Source organism: Microtus pennsylvanicus, chromosome 3 (assembly GCF_037038515.1).
Source record: "Microtus pennsylvanicus isolate mMicPen1 chromosome 3, mMicPen1.hap1, whole genome shotgun sequence".
Classification (NCBI taxonomy): Eukaryota; Metazoa; Chordata; class Mammalia; order Rodentia; family Cricetidae; genus Microtus; species Microtus pennsylvanicus.
In genome coordinates this window covers 61,721,763-61,738,805 of record NC_134581.1, presented here as the reverse complement: position 1 = coordinate 61,738,805, position 17,043 = coordinate 61,721,763, and positions in this window count along the sequence as shown.

The window sequence follows — 17,043 nt, the reverse complement described above, 5'->3', positions numbered from 1 at the left end:
ATTTTTACAAAAGTCTGGGCTATAAATCTATGAAGAGATATTAAGCTGTTGCTGAAATTAACATTTTTTTTCATCTCAGCAAAGTTAGAAAATGAGGCCCATGTTCAAGAAATAGTGCACAAAGAAACTGTAGAGCTAAGAAAACAGAGTGGCCATTGTATGCTAGGATAAGTTACCGAAGCGCAGGCCAAAAATAACTGGACCCAATATTCTTGTGAAATGTATTCTAGGTATGTTTTGATATAAACATTAAATGAAAATTTAAATCCTATGAATTGAAAACTTGGTAGGAATCTTACTTGCTGAAGTAAAAGGATTATTTTTCAGCATTAGGGAGGCAAGAGCTCAGTGCTTTAATTGCTGCCAGTAATGAAAAGCTGCAACTCGTTCCCTGGCTCTGTCTCGGTGTCCAGGAAGAGAGCTAGCCCCTAGCTAGTGAATCCCAGGAGAGAGCACAGCACGTTTCAGCTGGGATTTACCCATCTCCTCAGAACATGATTAACTCCTGCACAGACACTGGTATTCTTAAATTTGCTTTTTGCAGTCCACTAGGTAAGAATTTTTTCTCTCACCTTTTCTCTTTCAAAGGCCACCTGTTCTAGGGAGCCATCTCTGATTAATTCTAATTATGAAAGATAGGTACTTCTTAAGGCCAAAACAACACAGCATTAATTTTGCTTATTATATGTGATTCAGCTAATCACATATCTTTAGTCCAAGAACCAACTATTAATTTAACAAATATTACTGAAGACCTGATTTTTTTTATTGAAAAATTGACTTTATAAGTTTACAGGTACACAGCCACAACTGTAAAGTACCTGTGCCCATAAGAAATAATAAGTCATTGAACTACATGCAAATACCTCAGGTTAGCAGCAGAGATAATAATAACAAATCTGAGGACTGTTATGGTAAGGAAAGATAAGGCATTTGGGAAAACATAGTGACAACATCTCATTCCACTAGACTGGGGCTGGGGGAAGGTGATGGCTGATGACAGGTTGAGACCCAGCACTCTGCAGTAAAACTTGGTATCAAGTTTACATTTTAGGAGAATCACTCAGGCTGCTTCTTGGAGTTTAAGTGGGAAGGAGACAAAATGGAGAAACTCAACTCAGGTTTTGTTACAATGCTGTGGGGAGCAGATGATGGCAGCCTGGGGTAGAGTAGAGGGAATTAAGAGACTTCCAACAGAGAAGAGGGTGTAAGAAAGATAAACAGACAGACAGATAATCCAGGATGTGTGTGAGGGGAAGAGATGTTGGTGACTTGAGTTTTAGCTCGGGCATTTGGGTAAATAAAGAGACAATGGCTCAAAGAACCAGATGGGTTCGGGAGGGTTAAGTTTTAAAAGTATCCATTGAATGTCCCAATAGAAACACCTGTAAACTGTGAGGTATATGGTTCTAGAATCTAACAGGAAGATAGAACTGCAGAGATGTCATTAGTAAATATCAAACATACCTAATTATTAGGGCAGTCCCATTTTTCCAGTTAAAATCTATTCCAACAAGATTTTTTGACCAATCTCCATATATAAACAGTTAAAGACTAAATTATCAAGTTCTGCTATAACACGAGTGTACTAATTATACTCAAATACTTTGTTATGTGTTCATATTATAAAGATAAAACTTTTAAAACAATTTTACTGAAACTGCCCCTCAAAGTGTTTCTGTCATCTCCAGCATCCCATTTTGAATCTTTGATGTAGCCTTCCAGGATAGATAATCCCTGGTGGTTTACATGAAAAACGTCCTCCATAGGCTCAGGTGTTTGAACACTTGGTCCCCAGAATGCTAATTGTAGATGGTATGGAAACTTTAGGAAGTCTAACACTGAGGATGGGCTTTGAGTGTTTGAAGCCCCACCCCACTTCCAGTTTCCTCACTCTGCTTAGTGTTTGTAGGTAAAGATATGATCTCCTAGCTTCCTGCTCTGGTCACCTGCCGCCATGGCACTATGGACTCCTGATGTGGGATTCTCCTCTGTATGCTGTGAATACCATTGGTTAATAAAGAAACTGTCTTGGGCCTGCACCGGGAATAGAGGTAGGTGGGGAAACTAAACTGAATGCTGGGAGAAAGAAGGAGGAGTTAGAGAGAAGTCATGTAGCCCCACCAGAGCCAGACGGAACTTTACCCAGTAAGCCACAGCTATGTGGCAATACACAGATTACTAGAAATGGGTTAAATTAAAATATAAGAGCTAGCCAATAAGAAGTTAGAGCTAATAGGCCAAACAGTGATTTAATTAATACAGTTTCTGTGTGATTATTTTGAGTCTGAGCTGCCGGGCGGCTGGGAACACACTAGCAGCCTTTTACAACAAATTGGCACTCTAACATATGCTAGCTAAATCCATGTAAAACCTGAGAAAGCTTGAAAAGGACATAAACTCTTCTATAAGCCACTTTTTACTGGGAGCACAAAGGTCCTTGTGCTCACAGATAAGCCCTAGGGAAACTAAAACTGTTAAACAAGCATGGTTGTCTCTTCAAAGGAAGAGGTGTGGAACCTGTTTTCCACCCAGAAGGCTGAAAATGGAAGCAGCTAGTGCTCTAGGTGACATTTGAGCTATCTGTGTAGCCAGGGGTTCCCCCAGGCTCCCACAAACAGGTTTTAGAAGACTTGAAGACCGGAACTGAAGCATGCCTGAGAACTGTAGTCTAGGACCCATCTAAAAGAACACCCACGTGTTGAATGTATAAAACAAACAAAAAAAAACCTTAAAATGTATAGACATGTATAAAGAAACCCCAAGAACACATGGTATCACAGAAGCAAGGGAAGAAAATGTTTCAGGATTGCTTGAGTGGTTTACAGTGTCATGGGTCCTTAGAATGTCGAGGAATGTAAGACCTGAATACCACTTGTTGGTCTTAGTAATAAGGCAGGTGGTCAAGGGCAGCCTTACCAAAGGGAAATGAGTCAGATAATAAGGCCCCCTGATGGCTTTCTCTTGTTAATGATTAGCAACAATCTCTTGAAGTTTGCCTATAATGGGGAGAAAAGCTTCATAACTTAGAATGCTTATTGTTAGGAAGGAAGTTGTTTTGAACGCTGGTGGAAGCAGGAAATAGAGGAGGAAATGTGCAAGATTCTAAAGGGAAAGTGATAATTGATAGTTTTGGGAACAGTGCAGTAGATAATCTTGTGACTGTATCTCAGCCAGACCCACGATTATCTGACCTCAGTGGTCTCAAGCAACTACCAGTAGGCAAAAGAACTTCACAGAAGTTACACCCTGCTCCTGTGGTTTCCAGGCAGCTGGATTTGAGCATGTTTTGCTCTCGTAGCTTTTTAATGAAGCCTGAAAATAAGGGACAACATACATGCTACTTCCTCCCTAAAAATCTATCCTCAAAGCACTCATAGTTAGAGCCCAAGAGATAGCAGTCACAAAACAGGCCGCCTTGTCAGCAAGAATGACAAGAGCTTGCTTTTTGGCTACATGCAATGATAATCTGAAATTCTACCTTAAGAGAAAAAGATTTATTGAAAAGAAGGACCCTGGAATATTTTCCTTACCTCCTACCCCTTTGACAGGAACTCACTATGTAGCTCCAACAGACCTGGGATTCTCTGGGTAGACCAGTCTGGCCTCAAACTCACAGAGATCCTCTTATCTCTCCTCCCAAGTAGTAAGATTAAAGGTGTGAGCCACCATGCCTCCTTGATCCTGTATCTTTAGACAATGGTAAAAGAGGGCCTCAGAGAAGACTAAAGAATACAGTCTTCTTAAATCTTTTGTCTTTGCACCTCCCTGCACATGTACCAGAAAGCTTTATGCTTGCACAATGGCCCTTTCTGTGTCTGAGTTCACATAGCAGTAACTGACTACTGCCAGTTTGCAAGTGACTCTGCCAAAGTCTGATTCTGAATCAGTCAGAAACACATTTAATACGGATTGAGAAATTAAATTTTGGAGAAATAGCTTCGCTCTTTAGAGTGCTGGGTTGTACAGACTTCCCATTAAACAGATTCATGGCCAGTACAACCTGCCCACCTGAAATCATTCAGGGAGTGGCTGTAGTAACATGGCAGCCTCCATTACAACCAACCAGCAAAAGAAGAAAAGGACAGTTTATAGAAACTACAGGCAGACAAGTGAACGGGAGTCTTCAGTAGCTGGCTTCCTTTTGTCACTCTGGTTTAGTAGACCAACCTGGTACTTAATAAATATTTGTCTGAAGAATTAAATATTTAGGGCTTATATAAAGATTTTTTAATTATGGAAGGGAATTTGATAGCAGACCAAGGATTTGCTTACAGAAAAAGAGCCAGAAATGAAGGGGGCTATGATGCAGGATGTACATGTTGGATGGGTTCCCAGGTGAGAGGACTAGGAGCTATCTATGAAGTAGCTAAAAGGTCATCTGCCACAAGAAGAGGAGAAAGGGTGTGACTGGTGTTTAAAGAAGAGTGGAAAACGTTGGGGGAGCTGCACAGGAAACTGGAAAGGGAGCTATATAAGTTTCCAGCTGAAACCACGACACTGTTGGGATTTTTCTCCACCTGGCATTGGTGTAGAAAGGGGCAAAGGTAGATGGATCTAGAGCTAAAGGTGTTAGTAGTGAATGAAGTAAAATGACAAGGATTAAAAGTACAGCATATGGAAGAAGCCCAGTGACAAGTCACATGGTTAGGGCTAGATAAGAAAGGAAATAAATTGAGAATGGGCAGAATGCCCAGGAGCAAATGCGGGTGTCCAGGAGTTGGAACACTCAAGAAGATTGCACAGTGCCGGTGTGACAGTGAGGAAGAACAGCGAATGTAAAACTAGAAGGCTGACAAAATCAAGGAATTTCTGGTGACACTGGCCTCTCTCTCTCTCTCTCTCTCTCTCTCTCTCTCTCTCTCTCTCTGTGTGTGTGTGTGTGTGTGTGTGTGTGTGTGTGTGTGTGTGTGTGTGTGATCACTTGTATGTTTGGAAATGTTCTGTTTCCTTATTGCTACTCTGGATCTGGCTCTACCCATTGTTTGCCACCGAGCTTGTATGCGATACACAGATACACACACTCCATTGGCACCCAGCTACTTTCTGCAAACTGCAGTGGCCCAAAAGAGAGGTTGTCAGAAGACAGCTAGATAGCTGAGACCACCCCGTTACTCTCTCTCTCTGTCTCTCCCTCCCCCACCCCTTCTCCTGTAATCTGCTCTCCAACAGCTGAACCGGACAACATAAAAGCCTCGAGAATCTGTTTGTTTAGCTTCTGTTTTATAAAGGCAATCTCTGTGTGGTCTCTTTGCTCAGCCCTGCTGGGAGAAACTGCTGAGAAATCTCCAACAAAAGATACCCTCAATCCTACCACTAACAGTGAGACAAGAAGGAAGAGTTGTCTGTCTCCAGGTTCTGCTCTTCTCCTGTAGAGGGAGATCAATAAGAATGCTATTTCACTGGGGTGGCAGAATACAGCTGTAATCCCAGCATGAGGGAGATGGAGGCAGGGGGAGCAGAGGTTCTGTGACATCCTGCCTGGGATACATGAAACCTGTCTAAAAAAAAATAAAAATAAAAAGACTGCTGTCTCATATTAATCTTCCCCTGCCCTGTTTGTTACCATGCAATCTCCTCCAAGGCATAGAGGACAGAGAAAGAAGAAGGGACAGTGTTTTTAAAAGTCTGGTCGTCTGCTGGGTGGGAGTGGTGTCACATGCCTTTAATCTCAGCACCCGGGAGGCAGAGGCAAGGGGATCTCTGTGAGTTTGAGGCTAGCCTAGGCTACAGAACAAGTTTCAAGACAGCTAGGGCTGTTAAACAGAGAAACAGAAAAACTCTGTCTTGAAAAACAAACACAAACAAACAAAAAACAGTAAAAAAAAAAAAAAAAGGACTGGTCACCCATGGGTCAGTGAAGTCACCCAAGATAGCAAGGACTAGGGCTTAGATATGTTTTTGGTGGGTTTTTTTGTTTGGTTGGTTTTTGGTTTTTGTTTGTTTGTTTGTTTTTTGTCACCCAGGAGTCCACATGTTGGGAGCGTGGTCCTTAGTGTGGTAATATTGGATGTGCCCCTTGAAGAGGTAGGGTCCAATGGGAAGTAACTAGTCAGTGCCCTCTGAATGCCCTGGTGATAATTCTTGTGACAAACCCTGCAGTTCTCAGGAAAGAATTCTAGGCCCCTCTTCTAACTTCTGTGACTTCCTTAGAGAGCTCAGAGAGCTGCCTTGCTCCCTCTCGCACGCATTCCTTCCCTGATCTTACCCACCATGGTGTAACGCTGCCAGAAGGCCTCACCAAGCCAGAACCATGATGTTTGAACTTTCAGCACTCAAAACTCTGAGTAAAACAAACTTCTTTTCTTTATAAAGTAGTCATCTGGCCTGAGGATTTTGTTGTAGTTGTGGAAAACCAATACATGAAGACAGGAGGTGACAGAAGAGGAGTGAAAGACACTTTGCACTTAAGATGACTGAGAAGTGACTCGGAGATCAGCTAGGAAATAACAAAGCGGAAAAAGACATTGAGAGAGGGAAAAAAAGAAAGCAAGACAAAATACAAATGGACCCAGAGCTGCTGCCGTGTAATATAGTCCTGATGCTTACCCCTCACCTCATCTGGATGATGAAGCCTAATCGCCGACAGGATGGGAGTAAGGCAAGACTTGAGAGGGGATTAGATCATGCTATCTGAGGCTCCAGAGAGCTCTCTCCTCTTTCGCCATGTGAAGATACAAGAGGGTGACTTTTCTGAGAAATCTGGGCTTCATAAGATTCCAAATACGCAAAAACTGTGTTCTTTAACTTCCTACCCTGCAGAACTATGAGAAATAAATTTCTGTTGTTTTAATCAGTTTGCTGGGTTTGATTTGGTTTTGGATGGAGAATGTAAGGGAAATGGTTGGGAGTAGGGGTGGCCAGGGGAGTGGTGGGGGTGGTGGGAGGTGCATGTAATACTACCTACTGGCCACTTGAGATCCTGAATGGATGAGTTAGGCAGAAGAGACTTCAGAGACAGGTTTCCCATAAAACAGGTAGGTGATGAAGGTCATGCCTGTGCAGTGGTAGGTAGGGCATAAAAGTTTGTAGTTCAGTGGGCCCTCCAGGGGGGCAGAGAGGAAATGGTAAAGAGGGAGAGTTAATACTAAGAGTTTATATCCGTGAAGAAGAGACTCCAACCATTACTAAGCCAACTGACCAGACGGTGACATTAGGATGAAGTGTGGTCCCATATGTGGGTACAGTGGACACTGAAAAGCCTTTGATGTCTGGTCGGAATGTGGAGACTCACAGGGAAAAAGACAGCCAGTCTAGAGTCTCCACATGCAGCCTCACGTGTGACATGCTACAGCTGGAGCCACATGTGGGAGTAATGACCTCAGAGCAAGTAAGGAAGGAGTCATACCCAGGGGTTCAGAGTACTGCCCCTAAGAAGTTCTCCTGGCCACTAAGTCCCATTACCCCCAAATAATCCTCCCTCAGGGACTGTGTTCAAAACACACAGATTACTCCTAATCCCTTGAGTTAGATATTCCTATATTCTTTATTGTCAGAAATCATCTGTTAGCTTCAGGATTTCTATATAGGAGAAACTTCAGGATGACAGTGTAGTTGGGTGGCCGCATTAACAAAATAGGCTGGTTTATAGTACAGTAACTGAAAGGATTATCAATTTCATAGATTTTTTTAAAAACCACTTTTCTTTATTTTTATTAGATCTATTTATTTATTGCTGAGTGGGGAGGGTACCGTAGCACAGAACCATGTGTCATGGCATAGATGTGAAGGTCAGAGAGCAGCTTCTGAACGTGGTTTCTTCTCTACCATGTCATCCTGGGAAGGAACTCAGGTCATCAGGCTTGGCAGCAACTGTGCCTTTACCCATTGAGCCACCTGGACAACCTCAATTTTCATATTCTTAAATCACAAATGTATTTATTAATAATTACCCTGAAGATATTATAAATATAAATTTATAGTTTCCTATTTTTAGCACTTTTAAATTCTCGTTTCCTTTTTCCAGATGATGACTATTTTAGTTTAAAATATACCCTCTTATCACTGATTTTAAAAAATCTTCTCTTTTGACACTGCATTTATGGATTGTTTTGTTTTATTTTGTTTGAAGCAGAGTCCTCTAGGCTATCCCTGCAGTACCCCTGCTTCTGCCTCCTGATTAAAGGTATGCGCTACTATGCCTGGCTCAAATTTTCTAATATGAAATAAATGCACGTTATTGAACGCCTGGAAAATGTCTGAAAGTAGGGGGAAGAAATTCATTTTCCTCTACTACTTTTTCTTGTTGTCCTGTACTGAGAATTGAGCCTACGCACTCAGGAATGCTAGGCCAGTGATCAATCATCAAGCTACATCCCAGGTCTTCTTCGTAACCTCTCCTCCCCCCGACTCTGCCACACATACACCAGTGTGTATGAATGTTTTGCCTACATGTAGTTCTGTGTACCATGTGCATGCCTGGTACCCACAAAAGCTAAAAGAGAGAGCTGGATGCCTCTGGAACTGGAGTTACATACGGTTTGAACATACAACCGGACCCAGATCCTCTAGAAGAGCAGCCAGTGTTATTAGCTGCTGAGCCATTGCTCTATCCCTCCTCTTAATATTCTCTGTTATGAGACAGTGTCTCACTAGTTGCCCAGGTGGACTTTTTTTTTTAAATGTTTATTTATTTATTTATTTATTATGTATACAATATTCTGTGTGTATGCCTGCAGGCCAGAAGAAGGCACCAGATCCCATTATAGATGGTTGTGAGCCACCATGTGGTTGCTGGGAATTGAACTCAGGACCTTTGGAAGAGCAGGCAATGCTCTTAACCTCTGAGCCATCTCTCCAGCCCCCCAGGTGGACTTTGAATTTGCGATCCTGCTGCCACAGCCTCCTGCGTAGCTGACAAGTCTGCATCACAAAGCCTGGCTTTCTACACCATTCTCAAGGCTCCTTTAACCTTCGCCCCATAGGGTATGTCTGCTAAAGCTCTATGTTGAGTGTCCTCCTCAGCCACTCTCCACTTTATGTTTTGAGTCTCTCACTGAAGCAGGTGCTCACTGATTCAGGTAGACTGGGTGGCCAGAAAATCCTCCCACTCCTCCTCCAAAGCACAGGCAGGTGCCATTGTGCCTCTTTCAAATGTGATCTCCGGGCATCAAATTCAAATCTTCACGCTTCACAAGCACCTTACTGACCAGTGTTTCTTTTTCTTTATTTATAACCCTACTGTGCAGTCACGTGTCATTTAACACCAGACACATAGCCTACAAATGTGTCTTTGGGTGATTTAATCATTGCGTGAACAGTGTAGTTACACAAACTTAGGTGGTATATTCTACTGAACATGTAGGCTATATGTGTGTGTATAAATATGTGTGTATATATGTGTAGACATATATATACATATATATATATATGGTATAGCCTATTACTCCTAGGCCCATGATGAATAAAACATGATGAGTTAATCAAGCACATGAGAAAATTATGCAATCAAGAGTCATGGCAAATGAGAAATATATGAGACCGCTATCACTGTAACATGGCATAATGCTTCGCAGCAGACTTTTTTTTAATAAGTAGAAGGAGCACATTCTAAAATAAATATAAAATATAGTATAGTAAATATACAGGCCAATAACATAGCCATTTATCACTATCAAGTGCTATGCTCTGTACATAACTGGACATGCCCCACTTCTACATGATTAGTAATGCGGGAGTTTTGTTTACACTAGCATTACTCAGACATGAAAAATGCTCTGTTATGACAGCTAGGATGATCACTAGGCAGTAAGAAATTTCAGCTCCATTATAATCTTATGAGACCACCATCCAATGTACAATCCATTGTTGATCAAAATGTCATTATGAGTTGGGGATGTAGCTCAGTTTTAACTTCTTGGTTAGCGTGCGTGGAGCCCTGGGTTAGAGCCACAGATTGTCGTAAATTGGGTGTGGTGACACAAAGCCTGTAACCCCAGTACATGGGAGGTAGAGGCAAGAGGATAAGTTCAAAGTCATCCTTGGCTCCAGAGTGATTTGGGGGCCACCCTGAGTTCCTTGAAACTCTGTCTAAAAAAACAAAACAAAATGAATAATTATATGTGTAAGATATATTCCTTCTTAAATGTATTTAATCATAAATATCTCCCATATTGTTATTATTATTGAAAATACATATTATAATTTCACAAAATTGTGTAGATAGATCGTAATTATCTAATTCACTTTTTTTTTTTTTCTTGGATGTTTAGAATTACCCTTCCATTCAGTAACCATCAACTTGCTACTGTGCTAAACAGGATTCTGGGACCAGCAAATATAGTAGTGACCAAGGTAGGCAAATTCGCAGGGGCTTACGTTATAAGGGTGTGGGAAGGTACTGGTAGTAAGTGTCTGGTGACAATAAATGCCACGAGAAGGGAAACAGGCAAGTGAGTCAGAGGAGGAGAGAGCTGCTATTTTACATAACATCGTGAACAAAAATAAGATGGTATAGAGTGACTTGTAATACTTTTTGGTCTCTCAGATTATTTTGTCAGCCAGAGGAAAGCTAGTTCACAGGAGGACAAACCGCTGAGTGTGTGAACGTTGTCGTACTCTGGATGTGTCTGCTCGCTGGTTTTCCAAGGGCAGTGCGATTTGTTACCGCTTTTGATGTAGCGTCCTCGAGTGTTTATGCTGCTTAACAAGCTTTGCTTCTTTGCACTTCTTGTTGATTTGAGTTCGCTTTTAAAAAGTAGAGACATGAACTGTTAATATATTTGCTACAGCTTTACCAGATTCTTGACTCATCTTTTTCCCCTGTGGCTGAGGGTTGAACCCAGGACCAGTGCTCTATGAGCTATGTCCCGCTGTCCCTCGAGCACCCTTAGCTTTGGTGATGCGCTGCTCTCTTCATATAACCACCACCAGTTGTACCAACATTTCGCTGGATGATTATTTTTTCATTTGTGTTATCACATTACAAAGCTTTTTTTTTAAAAGATCATTTTGTTTGTCTATTTTTGCTTTGTTTTGATTTGGTTTTTGGAGACAGGATCTTTCCATGTAGTCTTAGCTGTCCTGAGACTCACTCTGTAGACCAGGCTGGCCTCAAACTTATGGAGATCCACCTGCCTCTGCCTCCTGGGTGTTGGGATTAAAATCCTGACTTGTCTGTCTGTTTTTCAATCACTACTTTACTACTTCAACCATTCAAGTATGAGACCGACTAATATCCAATAGTGCTAACTCTTCCTCGTTTTTGCCTTTAACGTGTGTTTGTGTGTGTGTGTTATGGTTTATTCTAAATAAAGTTTAAACCAGTTTGATCAAATATTCATTCTAGGCTGTTTCACAGCATTATTATATCTTAATGCTACTAGGAGTGAGGTTTCTTTTTTTAATAATATTTTAATGTTATTGCTCTTATACAGGCTAGATATTGATTTTTGTCAATTTATCTCATCCTATCACTTTATTGAGCTCTCTTTTTATCAATTCAAATAGATTTTTAATGGAATCTCTTTAGTTTTATAGGCATACAATTCATTTTCCCTTATACTTGTAATAGATTTTTACTATACTGATATTTTACTTGGGTACTTGATGTTTTAATGGCTATTACTATTGTTTTTATTTGAAAATATACATCCTATCAAGATAAGGAGTACTGCATCTGATGAGTGGATTTGACCTTGAATTTGACTTCTTAGATGATCCCTCATTGTATCTTGTATTTTCTTTTATTTGTTATTGTTGTCTTTTCTGTTCTAGCTCTATGGAAGGGACTTCTATGGGAGGGTTTGTCATTCACTCTACCTCCTAGCACTCAGTTTCTGCAAGAGCTGTCATTATTACAGTATGCCTCCCATCTCCTGACCACCGTTGATTGGGCTTGTTGAGACCACCTGACCCAAGCTTGGTGGGTTTCAGAACATATCTTCCACTGCTCCAAGTATGGGTACCTGACCTAAATGGAACCCATCAGAGATTCGTTAACGGGGAGTACTAGGAGAGTACATGCCAGTAGTTTACAATTTAAAATTTAAACCCCAGGAATTGGACTAGGTCATGTTTGCAGCATGTGGAGAAAACTAATGTCCAACCAAAGAGAATCAGGAAAAGGGAGATAAGAAGACTCAGCAGCAACCAATGAGATAATAGCTGGCTGACATTCCTGTCCCAGTGTCTGGTACTTGTGAGGTACCACTGCATCTCTGAACCTCAAAGTTCACTTATGCGTGTGAACATGTATATGCCGTGGTACTCGTGGAGAAGGTAGAGAACAACTTGTGCCGGACAGTTCTCTCTTTCAGCCATGTAGGCCCCAGAGACTGAACTCGGGTCATCAGACTTGGTGTCCAGCACCCTTCCTGGTGGGCCCTGGACCTGGATTTACTCTTGCGACAGAAAGAAAGAGAGACGGCTTTCTAACTTCTTGAGGTAATAATTATTTTTTGATTTATACTGGTCTGTTCAGATCAGGTTAGCAAGGAGATAAGAGAGGGAAGAACATAAAATATTGCTTTAGGCTGTCTTGCTCTACTCTCCTTGTGTCATATTTACATATTACAAGCCAGGCTTCTTCAGCTGTCCTGAGGCCCAAGGTAGTCCCAGGCTCAACGTGACCATTTTTCCAAAGCGCCTATCTGAGCAGCAGATTGATTTCATAGCCTTGGGATAATGTGAGGGGAGGTGACCAGAGTGATAGCCTTTGAGAGCAGCATGCTCCCTTTCTGAAATACGGCCACGGTGCCGGTGCCGTCCCCAGGGCTGTCAGCTGGACACTTTGCCAGCCGTAGGCAGGTAAAGAGGGAAAGAGTTGCCGCAGGGAACTGACTTTCAAAAGCAACACCTGTCCTGTCACCTCCCAGCACTCTCAGGGAACTGATAGTCCAAGTCTGAGTCTCCGTGGAAACGACAACGAGGGGCACTGTTCCCAGGTGAAGAGCAGATCAGAGGTTCTCACGCCTTCCTGACAGCAGTGCCACCGAGAATGTCAAGATCTGTACTTCTGCTTTCGAGACAGGCAATTGCCATTTTGGATGCTTTTTAGTCTCTTGCTCGAAGCTTAGAAATCAAATTGCTGAGTGCCAGAGGCCGGCCCCACATTCCCTGACTAAGCCACTAAATCAGACTAATTGAAGCAACAAATATGCCTGAGTGGAGCTTCCTAGAGAAAATGCAACCCTCGGAAGACGTGGCATTTATTTCTGACTTAGCTAGACATATTGATAAGTAGGCATTTCTGAGACCACTCTTTGTTTTATATCGACTAAAACCAATACGGAATGAATGTTAAGAGTCTGAGTGTAACTTTGTCCCGATTCAAACACAAACAGGAATACCAAATGGAAATCTGTAAGAAGAACACACGTCTAGGTCATGTCAGTAACAACTGATCTCTTTGATCTCCTGACAGCAGCTTTTAGATCTATATGAAATGATTTGAAGGCTTTGGCACAGGTCATCATGGGCCAAGTGTCCATGTCACAAATGCCTTCCAGACATTATTACAGTTGTTTGGCTTCTTTGCTGGCGGTCTCCCCAGGACAGCTAGGAGTCTAAGGTTACCATCAGCAGACATTCCCTTTTTAGTCCTGATGTGGTGCTTTGAAGAGCGAAGTGGGACAAGGACAAATGACTTTGTTTATTCACACCAGCCTGACAGCACACCTCAAAACTTACTGTCTGGCCTTTCCAGTCGCAATGAGACAAATATTAAGGGGCTGGAGTTGGGAGGTTCCTTTAATAATTACACCATAGAGTTAAACCACGAGAAGGAAATCTTGTACTAGAACATGCTGTGATATGATGCAAAGGCATCTACCCGCAGCCCAGAGCAGCGCAGGGAGGGGAGGCATTTTCCTGAAGACTGCCATGCACCATGCTGATATGCTAAACAGGCAGATATTTTAATCAATGCCTAGGACCCTAAAATAAGCGCAAACGATATTGAGATTTTTATTTTAAATGAATTATTCATGGACCACATAGCAAATTAAAAATAACGCGATTGCACCATCCTTTTTCGCCAACACAAAAACTCTGAAAGTATAACCATGGCAAGTAGAATAACTTCAGCTATAGTTCGGAAGCACTGGGTGGGGTTCTCTTTGTTCCCAGTTGCATCGCTCACTCCCTAGGTTGCTTTCATAGATAATCCTCAAACCCCTGCGTCTGCAAATGTAAGATTTTAGGGAAACAACATCAGATCTGAGAAGTACTGTGAACTTGATCAACAGAGAAAGTAATTTGTAAACAACACAATTCATTTTTCTTCTAACTTGGTTTCAAGAGATATTTTAGGAGAGAACACTATTATCTTCTAGGCGGGTCCTAGCTAACTCCAGCTTCCTTGATTGGCAATTATAGAGACAATTTACACATTTTCCTGTAGGGGAGAGAGCAACCTTCCTAAAGCATAGCTCAGTAAGTCGTGCGGTTGGAAGAGAAGGTAAAGCCACTCTAATTGGAGCCGGGAGACCAGGCCTTGGCTTCCAGCTCTGCCCTACTTGTGCTTGCGTATTACAATTTCATCTGTTGCCAGAGCAGATGGTCTCTGAGTGCCACTGAGGCACAAAGGTCACCTCACTGGGTTACAGTTAATGCTGGGCTACTGAGTCCCTTAAGTCTCGCACTGATGAGTGGGGTCCTGGGGTTGAGTTCCAGGGCCTTTTGGCCACAACTATATTCAATAATATATCCCAGTATGCTGGAAAATGTTACCAGTTTCTATGGGATCCATGCTCTTTTTATTTTCAAGACAGTGTGTCTCTGTAGCTTTGGAGCCTGTCCTGGAACTAGCTCTTGTAGACCAGACTGGCCTCGAACTCACAGAGATCCGCCTGCTTCTGCTTCCCCAGTGCTGGGATTAAAGGTGTGTACCACCACCACCCGGCTTCAGGACCCATGATCTTAAACAACAATAGCAACAACAAAAAACCCACAGGCTTGTCTATCATTGGCAGTTGTCAGTCTGTCTGGAAACACAAAAGCCAAAATAAGGTGTTTTTAAAAGCATGGCATGAGACCTGGAGAGGTGACCCTATCTGTAAAGTGCTGGCCGAGCAAGATTGAGGTCCTGTGTTTGGCTAACTCCCCCTCCCCACCCCACCCCAGCACTGCTGCCACCCTAAAGACTCAGGCCTGGGAAAGGTAGAGAGAGGAGAATCCTGGAAATGCTGGACAGCCAGTCTAATCAAACAATAAGAGAGAGACCCTATCTCAGATAGATAGATAGATAGATAGATAGATAGATAGATAGATAGATAGATAGATAGATAGATAGATAGATAGATAGATAGATAGATGGCGCAGCGAGATGGCTCAGCAGGTAAAAGTGTTTGCTATGCCATCCAACAACTCGAGTTTGGTTTCTAAAACTATGTTTAAAAAAAATTCTGGGTGTGGTGGCATACAACTGTAATTAATCCCAGCACTCCTGTGGTGATATGGAGAATCTCCCTGAAGCTCACAGGCCAGCTAGCCTGGATGAAGGAGCCTGACAGAAACAAGAGAAACCTTACCTCACTAAAGCAGAAGGAGAGAGGTGACTTCTAGAAGTTGACTTCTGTGTTCCACATGCACGCTGTGTCATGATAACACTCCAAACACACACACATGCACGCTGTGTCATGATAGCACTCCAAACACACACATGCACGCTGTGTCATGATAGCACTCCAAACACACACACATGCACGCTGTGTCATGATAGCACTCCAAACACACACATGCACGCTGTGTCATGATAGCACTCCAAACACACACACATGCACACTGTGTCATGATAGCACTCCAAACACACACATGCACACTGTGTCATGATAGCACTCGAAACACACACATGCACACTGTGTCATGATAGCACTCCAAACACACACACATGCACGCTGTGTCATGATAGCACTCCAAACACACACACATGCACGCTGTGTCATGATAGCACTCCAAACACACACACATGCACACTGTGTCATGATAGCACTCCAAACACACACATGCACACTGTGTCATGATAGCACCCCAAACACACACACATGCACACTGTGTCATGATAGCACTCCCCAACACACACATGCACGCTGTGTCATGATAGCACTCCAAACACACACATGCACGCTGTGTCATGATAGCACTCCAAACACACACACATGCACACTGTGTCATGATAGCACTCCAAACACACACATGCACACTGTGTCATGATAGCACTCCAAACACACACACATGCACACTGTGTCATGATAGCACTCCCCAACACACACATGCACGCTGTGTCATGATAGCACTCCAAACACACACATGCACGCTGTGTCATGATAGCACTCCAAACACACACACATGCACGCTGTGTCATGATAGCACTCCAAACACACACATGCACGCTGTGTCATGATAGCACTCCCCAACACACACATGCACGCTGTGTCATGATAACACTCCCCAACACACACACATGCACACTGTGTCATGATAGCACTCCAAACACACACACATGCACGCTGTGTCATGATAGCACTCCAAACACACACATGCACGCTGTGTCATGATAGCACTCCCCAACACACACATGCACGCTGTGTCATGATAGCACTCCAAACACACACACATGCACGCTGTGTCATGATAGCACTCCAAACACACACATGCACGCTGTGTCATGATAGCACTCCCCAACACACACATGCACGCTGTGTCATGATAGCACTCCAAACACACACACATGCACACTGTGTCATGATAGCACTCCAAACACACACATGCACGCTGTGTCATGATAGCACTCCAAACACACACATGCACGCTGTGTCATGATAGCACTCCAAACACACACACATGCACACTGTGTCATGATAGCACTCCAAACACACACATGCACACTGTGTCATGATAGCACTCCCCAACACACACATGCACGCTGTGTCATGATAGCACTCCAAACACACACACATGCACGCTGTGTCATGATAGCACTCCAAACACACACATGCACGCTGTGTCATGATAGCACTCCCCAACACACACATGCACGCTGTGTCATGATAGCACTCCAAACACACACATGCACGCTGTGTCATGATAGCACTCCAAACACAC